Source organism: Vanessa atalanta, chromosome 6 (assembly GCF_905147765.1).
Source record: "Vanessa atalanta chromosome 6, ilVanAtal1.2, whole genome shotgun sequence".
Taxonomy (NCBI): Eukaryota; Metazoa; Arthropoda; class Insecta; order Lepidoptera; family Nymphalidae; genus Vanessa; species Vanessa atalanta.
Window position 1 is genome coordinate 6,075,677 of NC_061876.1, and position 13,347 is coordinate 6,089,023.

Genomic DNA, 13,347 nt, shown 5'->3' on the forward strand with positions numbered 1-13,347 from the left:
AAATATCAAATAAATATTCGTTGAAAATCGACATTCAAGAGGTGAAAACAAAAAACTGTGGCAATAAAAATAAATTCAATATTTGAAATAAAAAAAAGTTTCTATGGATTTGTAACAAAGATTATTATTTATTTAAAAAAAATATATTGAATAAATAATATAATAATAATTTAATTTACTACAAAAGACTTCAAATAAATTAGAAACTATTATTGATGATATGATGATAGATTGTAACATAAATGAGAGATTTATCTTATAGTGCTTCTTCAAATTAAGCAACGATCTGGGAACTATTGCGATACACATGATAAGGAAACGAACATATTTTTTACGGCGAAAATATTTAGTTTCAGACATATTTGTTTATCGGATGCCTTTTAACAACGTGTATTTAAAGCGTTATAATATATATGCATAATACATTTTAATCACGTGATCTAGTTTAATAAAAGTATTGAGTTAAAGCAGGGTCTATAGGCAGTTTTCGAAAATTTAAATCAGATGTATTTGCTAATATAAGTTTAAAACTAAGTACAGAGTAATGCTTAAAACCTAGATTAGATTTTTGACAATATTACACTTTAAACATGTGTTTGTTCGTAAAAGGTATACGGTAGAATAATACAAAATAAAGAAAGAGAGTAATAAAGAAAGTCGACATGAACTGTACGTAGGCGAAACCGGGGCCATTAGCTAGTTAAAGATATGCGTCATGTGGTATATCATGCCTTAGAGATTGACAACTGTCCTTACTCGTAGGTCATATTGGTTTGTTAATTTACTTCCTGTATTATTATAATTAAGAATACTGGATTGAGTTAGTTTTTTTAATATTATAAGCAACGGCTATTTATTTTACAACTTTCAGTATTGAAACATTCTTTTAATTTTGTTTGCAAAAGAAATATTTCTCAAAACGCTTGTTGGGCCTTAATATAAAATCATCTAACTTAGCGAGGAACGATAAAGGAAAGACAATTATAAAAACAGGAATTTTCTTGGTCTGAAAGATTTTATATATATTTCCTCGAAACAACGATTTCTCGAGTATATTTTTTTTAAATACAATACAGATGCAACTTAATACATAACGTGCAAAAAACATTCAGGTAAGAAACAATACGCTTTTGTCGTTTCTTAACTGGTATAGATAGGTATAGCTTTGTATTATAACTTTATAAAAAAAAAAAAACTATTGCAACACTATGACTGTTGTGGTTGTTCTTTTTATTTGCAGTTTAAAGAGCAGTTTTATACATAAGACATATAACAAGCACTTGTCTACGAAGCAACATCGATTTTAAGTTTTCAAAGGACATCTCTTTCACTGAGACACATTTTCTACATTATACCTATACAATATTTCTGTTTGTATAATAATTGATTTAAATTTTCAGCACAACCTTCCTTCTTTCTCTCAATCTTTCGTTTCTCGGTTAAAGGTTTTTGCAAAGATTCTATTTTGCCTATTCTCTCCAAGTAAGCTTCAAGCTTCCGCTAGAAGTGGAGTAACAATAGTCTTACGAGTCAGGGAACAAACTGCCACTTTTTCACGTTTGTAGGTAACTGATAAACTATTTAAGGAAAATATTAGGAGAGAGAATCTCTGTACCTAATAAGCCTGATTTAAAATAACGCTTCCTCCTCGTTTAACAGATTTAAATGATTTAGTACAATTTTGTCTAAGAAAATAATGATAAATAATAATGTAACAAGATTTATTTTATTTCTCGCACCTATAAACATTTTTACAAATAAATTAAATATAAAGATATAAATTAATTTCATCAAATACGACTGATGACATTTTTTTTTCCTTATTTTTTATTTCAAACATCGAATCTTAAATTCTATGGATCAGGTAGCTATGAGATTATCTTGTAATGAATTAAAAATCAATTAATGAAATACTCGATCTTTTAATAAAAGAAAAACGATTCTACATTCGGAACTTAAATTTCTTCTTGCAAAAAGAATAATTAAATACAATTTAAATTGGTATCTTAAATTATAAATAGCGTTTGAGATCTAATTATAAAAAATATCAATAAAACTAAACACAACTGGGGGATAAGTGCTAGATCAGTATTTTAACGCCGTCCATGCATAAAATATAGTATCACGTTCAACACGTATATTCTGACTTGGCTTTGTTCTGGATTTTTGTCAATAAAATTACGTAAACAATTCGCAATATATTCACATGTGTGGAACGTGACAGTTTAACTCTGAAAGTAAAGCGCTCATAATTTAATGCCTACACCGAGTACAAGCCAACAAGGTTCTCTTCCAAATGTATAAATTATTCAACTAGCACGTGTAATTTATGTAATTGTATAGAGAGATCTCTAAATAGGTGAGCTAGACTGAACCTACAACGGTATATTTTCGAAGGGGGATTCATGCTACAGAAGCTTATGTTCTGAGTGGGTCAGAGTAACAAGGGATATTACATCTTAGTTCCTAAGATTGTTTGGTTTCTTGGCGATGTAAGGAATGAATCAAATTTATTTACGCTGCTAATGTCTGAAGGCGGTGGTGACCATTAACAGGGATGTGTTTAATCTGACCAACCATATACTAATAAAAAATAAGTCATATGTAATTTTTACATAAGCTTTGTATTCCTTGTTTGATTGTAATTTTTTTTATGTATTGTAAAAAAAAAAGAAGCAATTCAGTTCAACCTAGATAAATACATTTGTAAATCTGTCTGCGAGAATCATGCCAATCAACAAGAAGCTTATAGTATGAAACGTCTTCGTGTGCGTTCACTTTAAGGTTTTTATTATACACCTGTGGTAGATGTATATTAAACAATAACATAATTTAGATAATGGATCTTTACAACCACAGTCAAATGTGCCCGTGTTTCTTGACCAAAAATATCAGATGGCATGAGGAATTTATTTGTCCTTCTTTATTCAACACTGTTCCATACTTGTACTTTTTCAACACGTTAGTTTTTATGCCCGAATACTTAGCAAAACCAATCCAATCCTACAAATTATCATCATCATTTTACAAAAGTTGATGAAGAGGTCGAATATATCTCTGCTCTCCAAAAATGTATTTACCAATATTAATAGGAGAGGTTGAATTCAAGATCTTATAACAACAACGACGAGCAAGGATGATTACCATGTAAATAGAAAATAATAATGTTCAAACTTTACCTGAGATGTCGCCAAAAATACAGATTTAATATAAAATATTATATATAATATTTTATTCTCCCCTAGGAAAATATCCTGTTAATTCTGATAGGACGCTCCTTTCTTTTTACCAAAAATTTAATAAGTATATAATAATTGGGAATCATAAATAAATTAAGTCAGAAAATTTATTTCCTGATACTTTTGTCTTTTGAGCGCAATTTGTAAAAAATAGGTCACTGTGTTTACGTGTATTTTTTTGTAGAATTCAACAGCTGAGACAATAAAATAATAAAAGTCGTTATAATTGACTATATTAGCTTAACTCCCAAATTGGAGTCAGACACACATATATAAAATTAGTAATTGGTGATCCAAGCAAACAGCAATAAATTTATTGGGGCTTTGTTATTAGACTATTTGTCGAATCGTTTCTTTCCTTACGTCATTTCCATTTAGAATCGATGTTTTTATATGAATTACTTTCATGTGTTCCGTAACATTAAAATACTTTATCTACTTATATACATTTACATTTACGAATAATCGAGAAAAGTTAGCGTTGCCATTTAGAAAACATGCATCTACTAATAGTAATCCCAAAGATGCCCTTTAATACTTGCATTACAATAACTATGAATAAGGTAACAAGAGCACGAAGTGAGAAAAGTGAAATTCCACCAAAATGCTCGAGGTACAAGATTTATAACGTACACTCGTTTTAAAACGGCCTTCAAAGTGGAGTTTGGCCTTACTGAACGCACCATTAAGACGGGTCTAAAGTACTCAAACCTATCTGAGTACTTCACTAGACTTCCACTTTGAAGGCTGTTTTAGCTCTAGTTCCCATCCTCATTCCGTTAAAGTTACCAAGGCCACTAGTTAGTAGACTCTGCACTTTAAACTTTTTATATGTAATACGTCTCTTGTCAATCGAGAAGTTAATAAACACTTAATCTTTAATATTAAATATTCAATTATTATTTTGGAAACTAGTGACGTATTATTATCAAATCCATTTAATAAATATTTGTGTATGATAATAATAAATGGAATCAATAAACACAACAAACACTATAACGTTTTTTCCATCATACTAATTTAACATATTTTTCCGACATTGTCTTTTTGGTTTACTATGCACGTTACCTCGCAACTTTCAAAGATTTTAGTGAAGCTTTTACTAAGTCATTGTGTGTTAGCTTTATGAAATACGTTCGTTATTCGCTCGTGCTAAAGGGATATAGAAGATAATATCTCCAACATTCAAACAATCGAATACAACGTCGTATTCATAAGCAACTTCAAATTGAAGCTCGCTTTTAATTCGGTCCCTTTTTGTTTGGGTGTTGCCTTACAGTATCATCAAAAGAGATTTCATAATTCTTCTCTTAGGTTAAATAAATTAATAAAATATAAGTAATAGTTTATAATCGAATTAAAAAAGGAAGGAGTTTGTCAATTCGGTTGATTTTTTTTTATTACATTTGAACTCTGTCGTTTATGAAACGGCTTGGAATTTTTTTGTTATAAATTTATCTTACGTTATTGATTCTGAATATATTTTTTATGTCTTCTCCGGTTGTGAGCAGTCCCAATGTTTCTAATTTGAATACAATAGTCTATTAATTATCATAAGAAAGATTATTTGACGTGTCATGTATATTGGATGAAAAAAATCCTCCACAAACGTATCTGTAAACGGCGTTGTCTCGTTTGAGCAGCTGATGAATACTGACTATGAATTATATAAAACTTGCATAAAATATATAAAAGGTTTTCCAAAAAAAGGACGCATCAAATATTTGTAAAAAAAATAACATTATAACGTTTTCTTGAGCAACATAATTATATAAAAAATATCTAAACAATGGGTTTTTTTCGCTAATAGGCGGATTTACATGCTTGAACGCGCATAACGAGATGACTCGTTACACGTTGTCTGTTAACTTCGCCGCCTGTCAAACAACCCTCGTTATCTTCATATTATATGTATTGTATTGGTTTTGTTTCTTATAGAAAATATATCGCATCACTTAATCAAAATGATTAAACACAATACTATTAATACAAAGATAGCCCGACTCCTTACGTAATCTGCTTTTTGTTCTTGCCAATATTCAGCAGCCTACGCAAAAGGGTTATGTTTTGACAGCGACAAACAATTAATACTTATATATTGCCATAAGTTACAAGCTATGCCAGCATACAATTTGAATTTGGACCTTCCATAATGGGCAGGTGTATACCTAGTGCGACACCGGCATTGACGGGTTTTGAGGATAGTAGCTCTAACATGATCAGACCTACGTCGGACGTTAATGCACGTTCCTCTTGGAGTCTCTGCGTGGTTTATGAAAAAGCGGGCCTTAGTTTCAAATACAAAGATCTACTCACCTGGGCAACTTAATTCCTTGCTAAACGAACGGTTTTCCCACCTCGGCTAGAAAGACTGCCTCTGCGTACTTTTCAATAAAACCACTACAGTGGCTTTGATCGACGTCTTTATTCACAAGTACTCTTAACAAGTTAATGTTTATGACCGTAACTTATACAACAAATTCATAGAATTATCTAATATTAGCATAATAGTTAGAATAGTAGGTTCCGGTTTGTAATTACTGTAGTACCTGAAAACTTCTAGAAAATAATGCATTAATATTAAGACATTTTGGTTAAATTTGTTACTTCCCATTCAAAGTGATTAATTGCTTATCGTCAATATTTGGTTATGAAACGTAGTCATTAATCAGTTTACGAATAAACTATCTAAACAATTTCTCTCATTTATTTTAAAACAATATCAGTGATACATGAATTTAACCTCTAAGTAGAGCTGAAATACAAAATTTTAATCTTTATAAGTTGTAATAGCAGTTCTGCTTTATCTTAATTTAGCCATAATGGTTTACTGGAGTTTCTAACATTAGCAGAAAGAGTATAATTTTTTTTTTATCATTTTTTAAATTATACTTTGAGCTAAAAGTTTTTATGCTGCCAAGACATAGACCATAAGTATGCTATTATCGTAAATTGGATCCAAAGCATGCTCGTTGGAAGTTTCGTCAATAATAAATATGTTTATTCGAAACGACCATCAAATAATATTTGTTCAATTTTCAGGTGTGTTATCTACACGGATGGAAAAGGGTGGAATCTAAGTTAACATAAATGAGTTTTTAAAAATTTGTAATACTTACATTGACTAAACATAGTAAAATATTAGCAAGAATTGTATCCGTATTTTCGCGTTGGAACTGGTGGAGACGGTAAGGCGAGGTGATGTGTTTGTTTTTATTTATGAGCATACATAAAACTAACATGCTTATTGCTGGCAAATGTATACAGCTGGAGATTTATATGAATAGTTACATAATTTCTATAACTTCAGTGAGACCCTTCACTTTAAATGGGAAAATTCAGTCATTTCTTGATAGAAAAAAAATTCCATTGCTGTTTTTTTTTTAATTTGCTTTTATATAAATAAGTTTTATATTATGTTTTCTATCTCAGTATCACAGCAATAAAACACAGTAGGATTTTCTCTAAGGTTCTCGTTGACACGTCCTCTTTTATTCAGAGCATTTCGTTTCCTTCGCCGCAACCACGGAACCGCTATTGCTTTACGCCACATTTAACTGCAGAGAACGGTATACCGTCCGTAGTCTGAACGAAGTCTTTTGTCACGTAACTGAAGTTTGAGTTCCACTTCGGTAAAAAAATAATGTCACTTACGTCTGGAATTATCGCTTTTAAAACAAGCACTTCTCTTTTATTTTATATACGAGGTATTCAAAGGTTGAGATAAAGATAATATATTTTTTTTTATTACACATCTAATCTTCATGATTATAACATAGGTATGAAAAAAGATAGAAACAAACTAAAAAAAATCTTACCTACTAGTAAATGTAGTTTTACTACATTTACTAATAAGTAAGATATTTATTGTTCGTCGTAACTTAGAGCTACGTACCCAAACGAATATATCTTATAATATCGTCAAATTCGATCTCCTTACTAAAAACCTCAATTATTTGTCATCTTTGAGATATTTTCACATTTCAAGCTCATCCTTTGGAGTTTTATAGGGTCATGTTTCTATTGTTATGAGTCTAATTTAAAATCAATGTACTAGAGCAAAAAGCTACACAACATCTGTCGTCGAAAACGATATTCAATAATGATTTCGTATGAAAGGGTATACAGAAATAATTTCTATACGGATAATTTGCTTAACTTCTGAAGCGTGTGAATTTGAGATTTCGATATTATAAATTATAGTAAGTTACATGCACATTATTTAAATATATGGATAATTTAAAAATTCGATAAAAAGATTGTATATTATTTTTTTTATTTTTTTATTAACTATATATTTTTTTTTATTTATCGTTTCATAGCTGATTATTTTGTCATAAACACTTTTTACTATAAAAGCAGAATCCGTCAGAACAAAAGCATAGCTTTATAAAGCGTTAATATTATTCCGCGTTTCATTTCATTTTTATGCTAATTTTCCCATTATCAGAACGAAACAGAAATGATTATGGCCATGAAATCATAGGGTTGTATACTATTTACTTAGTATTTTTTTTTAGTATTACATAACATAAAATAAAAAACTGGAACGCGAAGGAATTTATCAATATATCTTGATAGAAAAACGAACGAGTCATGATCTTATAACAGACATATTTTACAAGTAGAGAGAGATAGCTATATTCAAAATTCACAAGCAATCACTATGGCAATATCATATTAGACTAGAGTGACTACAAAGACAAATGTGCACTCGCTCTATGTATTCATGATTGTATACAACTATGATGGTATAGTTTAACAACATAGCGACGAAAATCGAATTCGAAATGTCTGAGTTATTCGAGGTTCTGAAAGTATTACGTAATTAGCCACGTTAACGAAGTATGTAGCAAATTTGTTAGCAAAATATAAACTTTACGTTGTAACTTATATTATGTACTTTGACGTAAAAGAGTTCATGAGTTAATTTTTTATTAGTAAAATCATTTTGATTGGTATTTAGATGTCGCGTTAATAAACATATTTCAAATACATTTTTGTTATTATTTGTAATTAGCCCTTAAATTACAATAAATAAATAGTCTTATGTATAAATGTATTTTTATTTGATATACAATTATAGTAATTGTATAATATCTATAAATCTTATATTTTAATGTTTCCCTTTTATTGTTGAGACGAAGTAATCCCTACTAACGTCGATAGGATTCAATAATACGATTAGATAAAGAAAGGCATGGAGTATTTTTTTTTAAATCTGAATTCGTTATTATAGTCTTTGATAATGTAAGAAATAGTGGAATTATTTTTTAAGCTTTATAATTGAACGCTTATTACTCAATTAAAAACTTTACCGAAGGAAAAAATCATTGACAAACAAATTACGAAGAAATTTTATGAGCCAGTCAATATTAATAAGAAATCCAATGAATGAACTATGCTAAAAGCGCGACCAAAAATCCCTGAAAATTATCCTGAAATCTCAGTTAATGGCATAGTTACAGTCGTCCCCGCCGAAAGTAACCATTGTTATGTAATCTCGTATATTCATGGCTTATGTATCCTTATACATAGTACAGCCTTCATTGTTTTGTATTATGTATTTGTATATATAGGTATGTATATATTGCTAAAATGGATAACATAATACACGGAAGTAATATGTCGAAATAAAGGATCACAGATTAATATTATATCTAGTTTCCATAATCTTTAGAATACACAATGCTTATATTTTAATAATAATTTTCATAACTGGTCTTATCTATTTTAATGTAAAGTAATTCTTGTAATAAAATTACTTATAATATATGTAGATAATAATTATGATGGCCTTAAAAGTATAAAATTTGCTACTGTACAAAGAATTGAATTGAAAATTCGGTAAACAACTTGAGCGCAGCGTGATTTAGATAACTAAGAAAATAAAACGAAGAATAAATATTTATTCAAAATAAATATCACATAAATTAAATAATGTCAATATTTAAATATAAAAAACTAGATTGGAACATCATATTTTTCCTAGATTACTATGTTATAATTATTTAAATGTATTTATTTTATAAGACTTACCACTTTTTCAATGTTGGCCTCACATGGTTAAGTTCATGGATTCATAATAAAATTATTTACTACGATATTTATTTGTGTGTCAGTAATGTTCGCATCACTTATTTATTCGTTGTTTTTGGGGAAACACGAGGAAAATGCGCGGTAACGTGCGGCGCAGTCGGCGACGAAGTCCACACTGCTGTCCCCTACTAACCAGACCCTGTGTCGCTCTTCGTATTCTTCACTTCGTGCTAACCAGATGCAGAAGAATTTGCTAGAAAAAGAAGGTATTTTTATGACCAAGTTTTTATTTAACGTCACGTGATATAGTATGTGTTGAATGCTTTTTGCAATTAAATAATAACCCAGTTCAAAACGTTGAGGTGATATTTTGCACAACCGTTTGGTGCTTTTGGTTTTGATGACAATAGAACCTTGGATACTTAAATACCGTACATTATTCAATATTCGTGCTAAATAAAAACATGTTAACATTTTACATTTACTTATTTATTATTTTAAATATAGGTCTGTTACCTTGTCAAAGTCATGCAATGCTGTTTATTGTAAAATAATCAAATATTTTTTCTCAGTACCAATTTTACTTAACTTATCAACCATAAAAAATATATTTGGCCTAGGTACTCAATTCTAATTAAATCTGAATAAAAAATAAGCTTTGCCTTCCATATTAATCCATTATTCAGAGAAAAGCGAAACGGTTCTAAAGAAATCAACTAAGCCTTTCATCAAATCCTCTAAACGTAACCCGGGTTGTTAATTAAACCCTTTCATTTTTAATGATAAAATAATTAAAACTAGTTTAGTAATACACATGCTTAAACCATCAAATGTTTTTATTAATATCATACAACTTTTACTGCGCCCGACTTTTACAGATATTTGAACTTGGAAGTCTAATTTATGCAGTTCTGAAACTGTAATTACACACGAATCGTATGAAACACACTCTTCCTCGGGGATCGTTTTAAATTACTGAACTGAAGTTGATATTAAACTATTACTTCATTTTAAAATATTTTGCGTAACCAATATTAATATACATCTTTATATTCGAGAGGCGGGAACGGGTAACTGACAAAATGAACACCGCTCAATGCAAGCATCATTCAGTGCCCTATTTCTTGACTCGTAGCGTCTGCGGTATATCCAATTAATCGGAATAATCAACTCAACTTGACCCTTTAACTTTTATTGAATCGCTAAAGCAAAACTGGTGAGTGAAAAATATTCAGATTTATCATTTAACTTAAGGCGTAAATTTGTTTTTTTTTTTCACGTAAAATATTTAAATGACGCGTTAATTTTATGTAGGTAGCTTAAGCTTTTAAGAAAAAGGAAAATTATATTTGTGTCCTTATTAATTATAATTATATTGATAGCATGTTATACTTAATTTCTTATTCGGTTATTGTTTCGGTATTATAATTAATAAATAATTAAAATTTTCAAACAAGTAGGTACTTTATGTCGTTAAAATGCTATTCACTAACTCTAAAAACAAGATTATAAAAGTTTGTTTAAAAGTGTGCGTCACAATGGCCCGCATGTCAACATATTCGGTTTCAACAAATCGTTTGATCGATTTATTACGTTATCGACTTGTATCAAATAGCTATGTGGGTGCATTTATTTTTATAACAATAAAAAAACTTGCCCAACCGTTTGTTTGTTAGACTTTGATTTTATTTCAAGAAAAATCATAGTTTCTGATACTATGAATTTTTGTATAAAAATCTTTAAAATTTACATATTTTTACTGAAGTTTGACTTAATTGTTAATTTACTTAAAAAATACTCTTAATACTCTTATCTCAGTCATTAATAATTAAGACAATGTTTTGTAAGTATTTACTTAGGAAATACTTCTATGACGTTTTAACATCTGGATTCGAATCTAAATGGAAGATAGAACAAAATACGTAAATATACAATTATCGTAGAATAGTGTTTATTGCTGTAGTAAATATTTTTATTTCCATAATCACTCATTTACATTTTTTTTTTCATTTTTATAATACAATAAATCATTATCAAATTTGATAACATTCTATGATATAGATTATGACCGTCTTAAACAATTATTTCTTGCAAGTTATTATATATTTTAACAAAATACGATTTACACTTTCAAACAACATTATTGCTGATGTTTGTAAGCGATGTTATTTTTTTTTCCAAATAAACTGTACTACAATGAGATACAAAAAATATTATTAAAATCTACATAAATTTATAAAATTGTATGCTTCATTATCGAAAGAACAGCACTATTTTGGCTTACGTTAATTTTTTATAAAAACCCCGTGTCATTTTAGCCTGTAATAACATCTCGCCTCAGGCTACATATAATCTTAAAATAAACTCAGTTTTCATGTACTTAGTTCGGGCTTGAATTCATAACAATCAAAATTTTGAACATTAACTTTATATCCCGATCCTAAGAGGAGATATTTGCCGATTAGTAGGAAATTTGCAACTTTATTAATTCTAACATAGTCATCAACACAGACACGTGTAAATTTCTCTACACAACATTAGTTAGTTACAAAATATTTTGTTACCAACGCGTAATGACAGTTTTGGTTTTGTTTTGATGTAAACGCAGATCATACTTTATAATTGTATATAAAAGGTAACTAATTAAGTCAATTATTTGTACATTATAATAGAAATATACAGGCGTGTATCAAAATTAAACCGTAAAATTTTATATTTCTCTGGTTGCGTCTGGCTAAGGTTTCGGGTTTCATACATAATAATACTCTTTATGACATTCAAAATTAAACTTAACATTATTTATAGTTTAAATTATTTTTATTGGTTCATTTTAAATTTACATTTTGAACAGTTTGTTAAACAAACAAATGTTATCAAAGCTACATCCAAAACCCTATAAAGAAAGGATATTTCTATAAATAAGAACAAAAATGATTAATAGTTGCAGTAAAAGTATTTATTTTGTATGTACTTTATTTCCGTTTATCAAGCTTATCCGGATTATACTTAGTAAGCTTGTGTTAATTTAACAGATTCATTATGGATTGATGAAAATATATGTGTCAGTCAGTCAGTAGGTGTGTGTGTCAGAATTTTTTGGGAAAAATGTAGAGTTTTTCATGATATTATTTTTAGCTGTCAAATACGAGACGAGATAAGAGATTTAAATTATAAAAAGAAAATCTTTAAGTATAAGATTTTCATCTTATTGATAAGATTTAAGCCTGCTGCCTTGTACTTAATTAAGTACTATCTTCTAGGCCTTCTTGGATCATTAACTCAAAATTATAATCCGTAATATCGTCTATTATCGTTAATACGAAGACGAAGTGGGTCGTTAATCATACCTTTATACTTAATAAGCTAAAGAAGCTCATCAATACAATGTAAACATTTACAAGCTGTAACGGAGCATAAACGTATAATCACATAACTCTGTACTGTACTCCAGTACAGAAGTAATCTTGAACTCTTGCACGCACCTTTGTGCATGAAATATGGTATTTGTTTTCAGTTTCAGTTTACTGGATCTAAAACACTATAGAAATGTTATAGTATACTATATTATAAGATACTAATAATGAACTGTCATTTTGATTTGTGGTTTTGAGTAATTAATGTATCCTTTGCTCAATATAATGTCCAAGGTACGTACAGTTATACCATTGACGTTTGAAGTCGCTGAAATTAGTTTTGACTACATATTCGATACATACGTACGTGTACGATATAATATTGTTTATAAATGGACAAAATAACCGAAACCCCATTAAGCTCTTAGAGGTGAAAAGTCGGTTTTAATTTTACTTAATAGCTCTTAGTGTGAGTAATCACATAAATGTGCTACGGGAGTGACCTTGCCTGGATAAAGCAAAATTTTAGCGAGTTGAAATTGAAACTATTTGTAGTACCTGCTTTACTCGTAACTTTTATGTGTGTTCAAAATATGTTTTAAATGTGTGTATTGTGTATGTTGGATTTTCATTTTTCTCTCTGGGCTAATTTAGTTCTTGTCACGTAATAGTATGAGGTAAGAAAAATGTAAAATTACAGTACAATATTTGTAATC

The 13,347-nt window shown here is 29.2% G+C and overlaps 1 protein-coding gene across 1 annotated transcript in view; it reads right to left on the reverse strand.

Moving 5' to 3' along the window:
• The window catches only part of LOC125064677 (G-protein coupled receptor dmsr-1-like), a 29,669-nt gene extending 20,234 nt beyond the window's left edge, over positions 1-9,435 (reverse strand). The window contains exon 1 of the mRNA XM_047671844.1: positions 9,279-9,435. The gene's annotated coding sequence lies outside the window, so the exon portion shown is untranslated. The remainder of the gene's footprint in view (positions 1-9,278) is intronic.
• Positions 9,436-13,347: the final 3,912 nt, after the last annotated feature.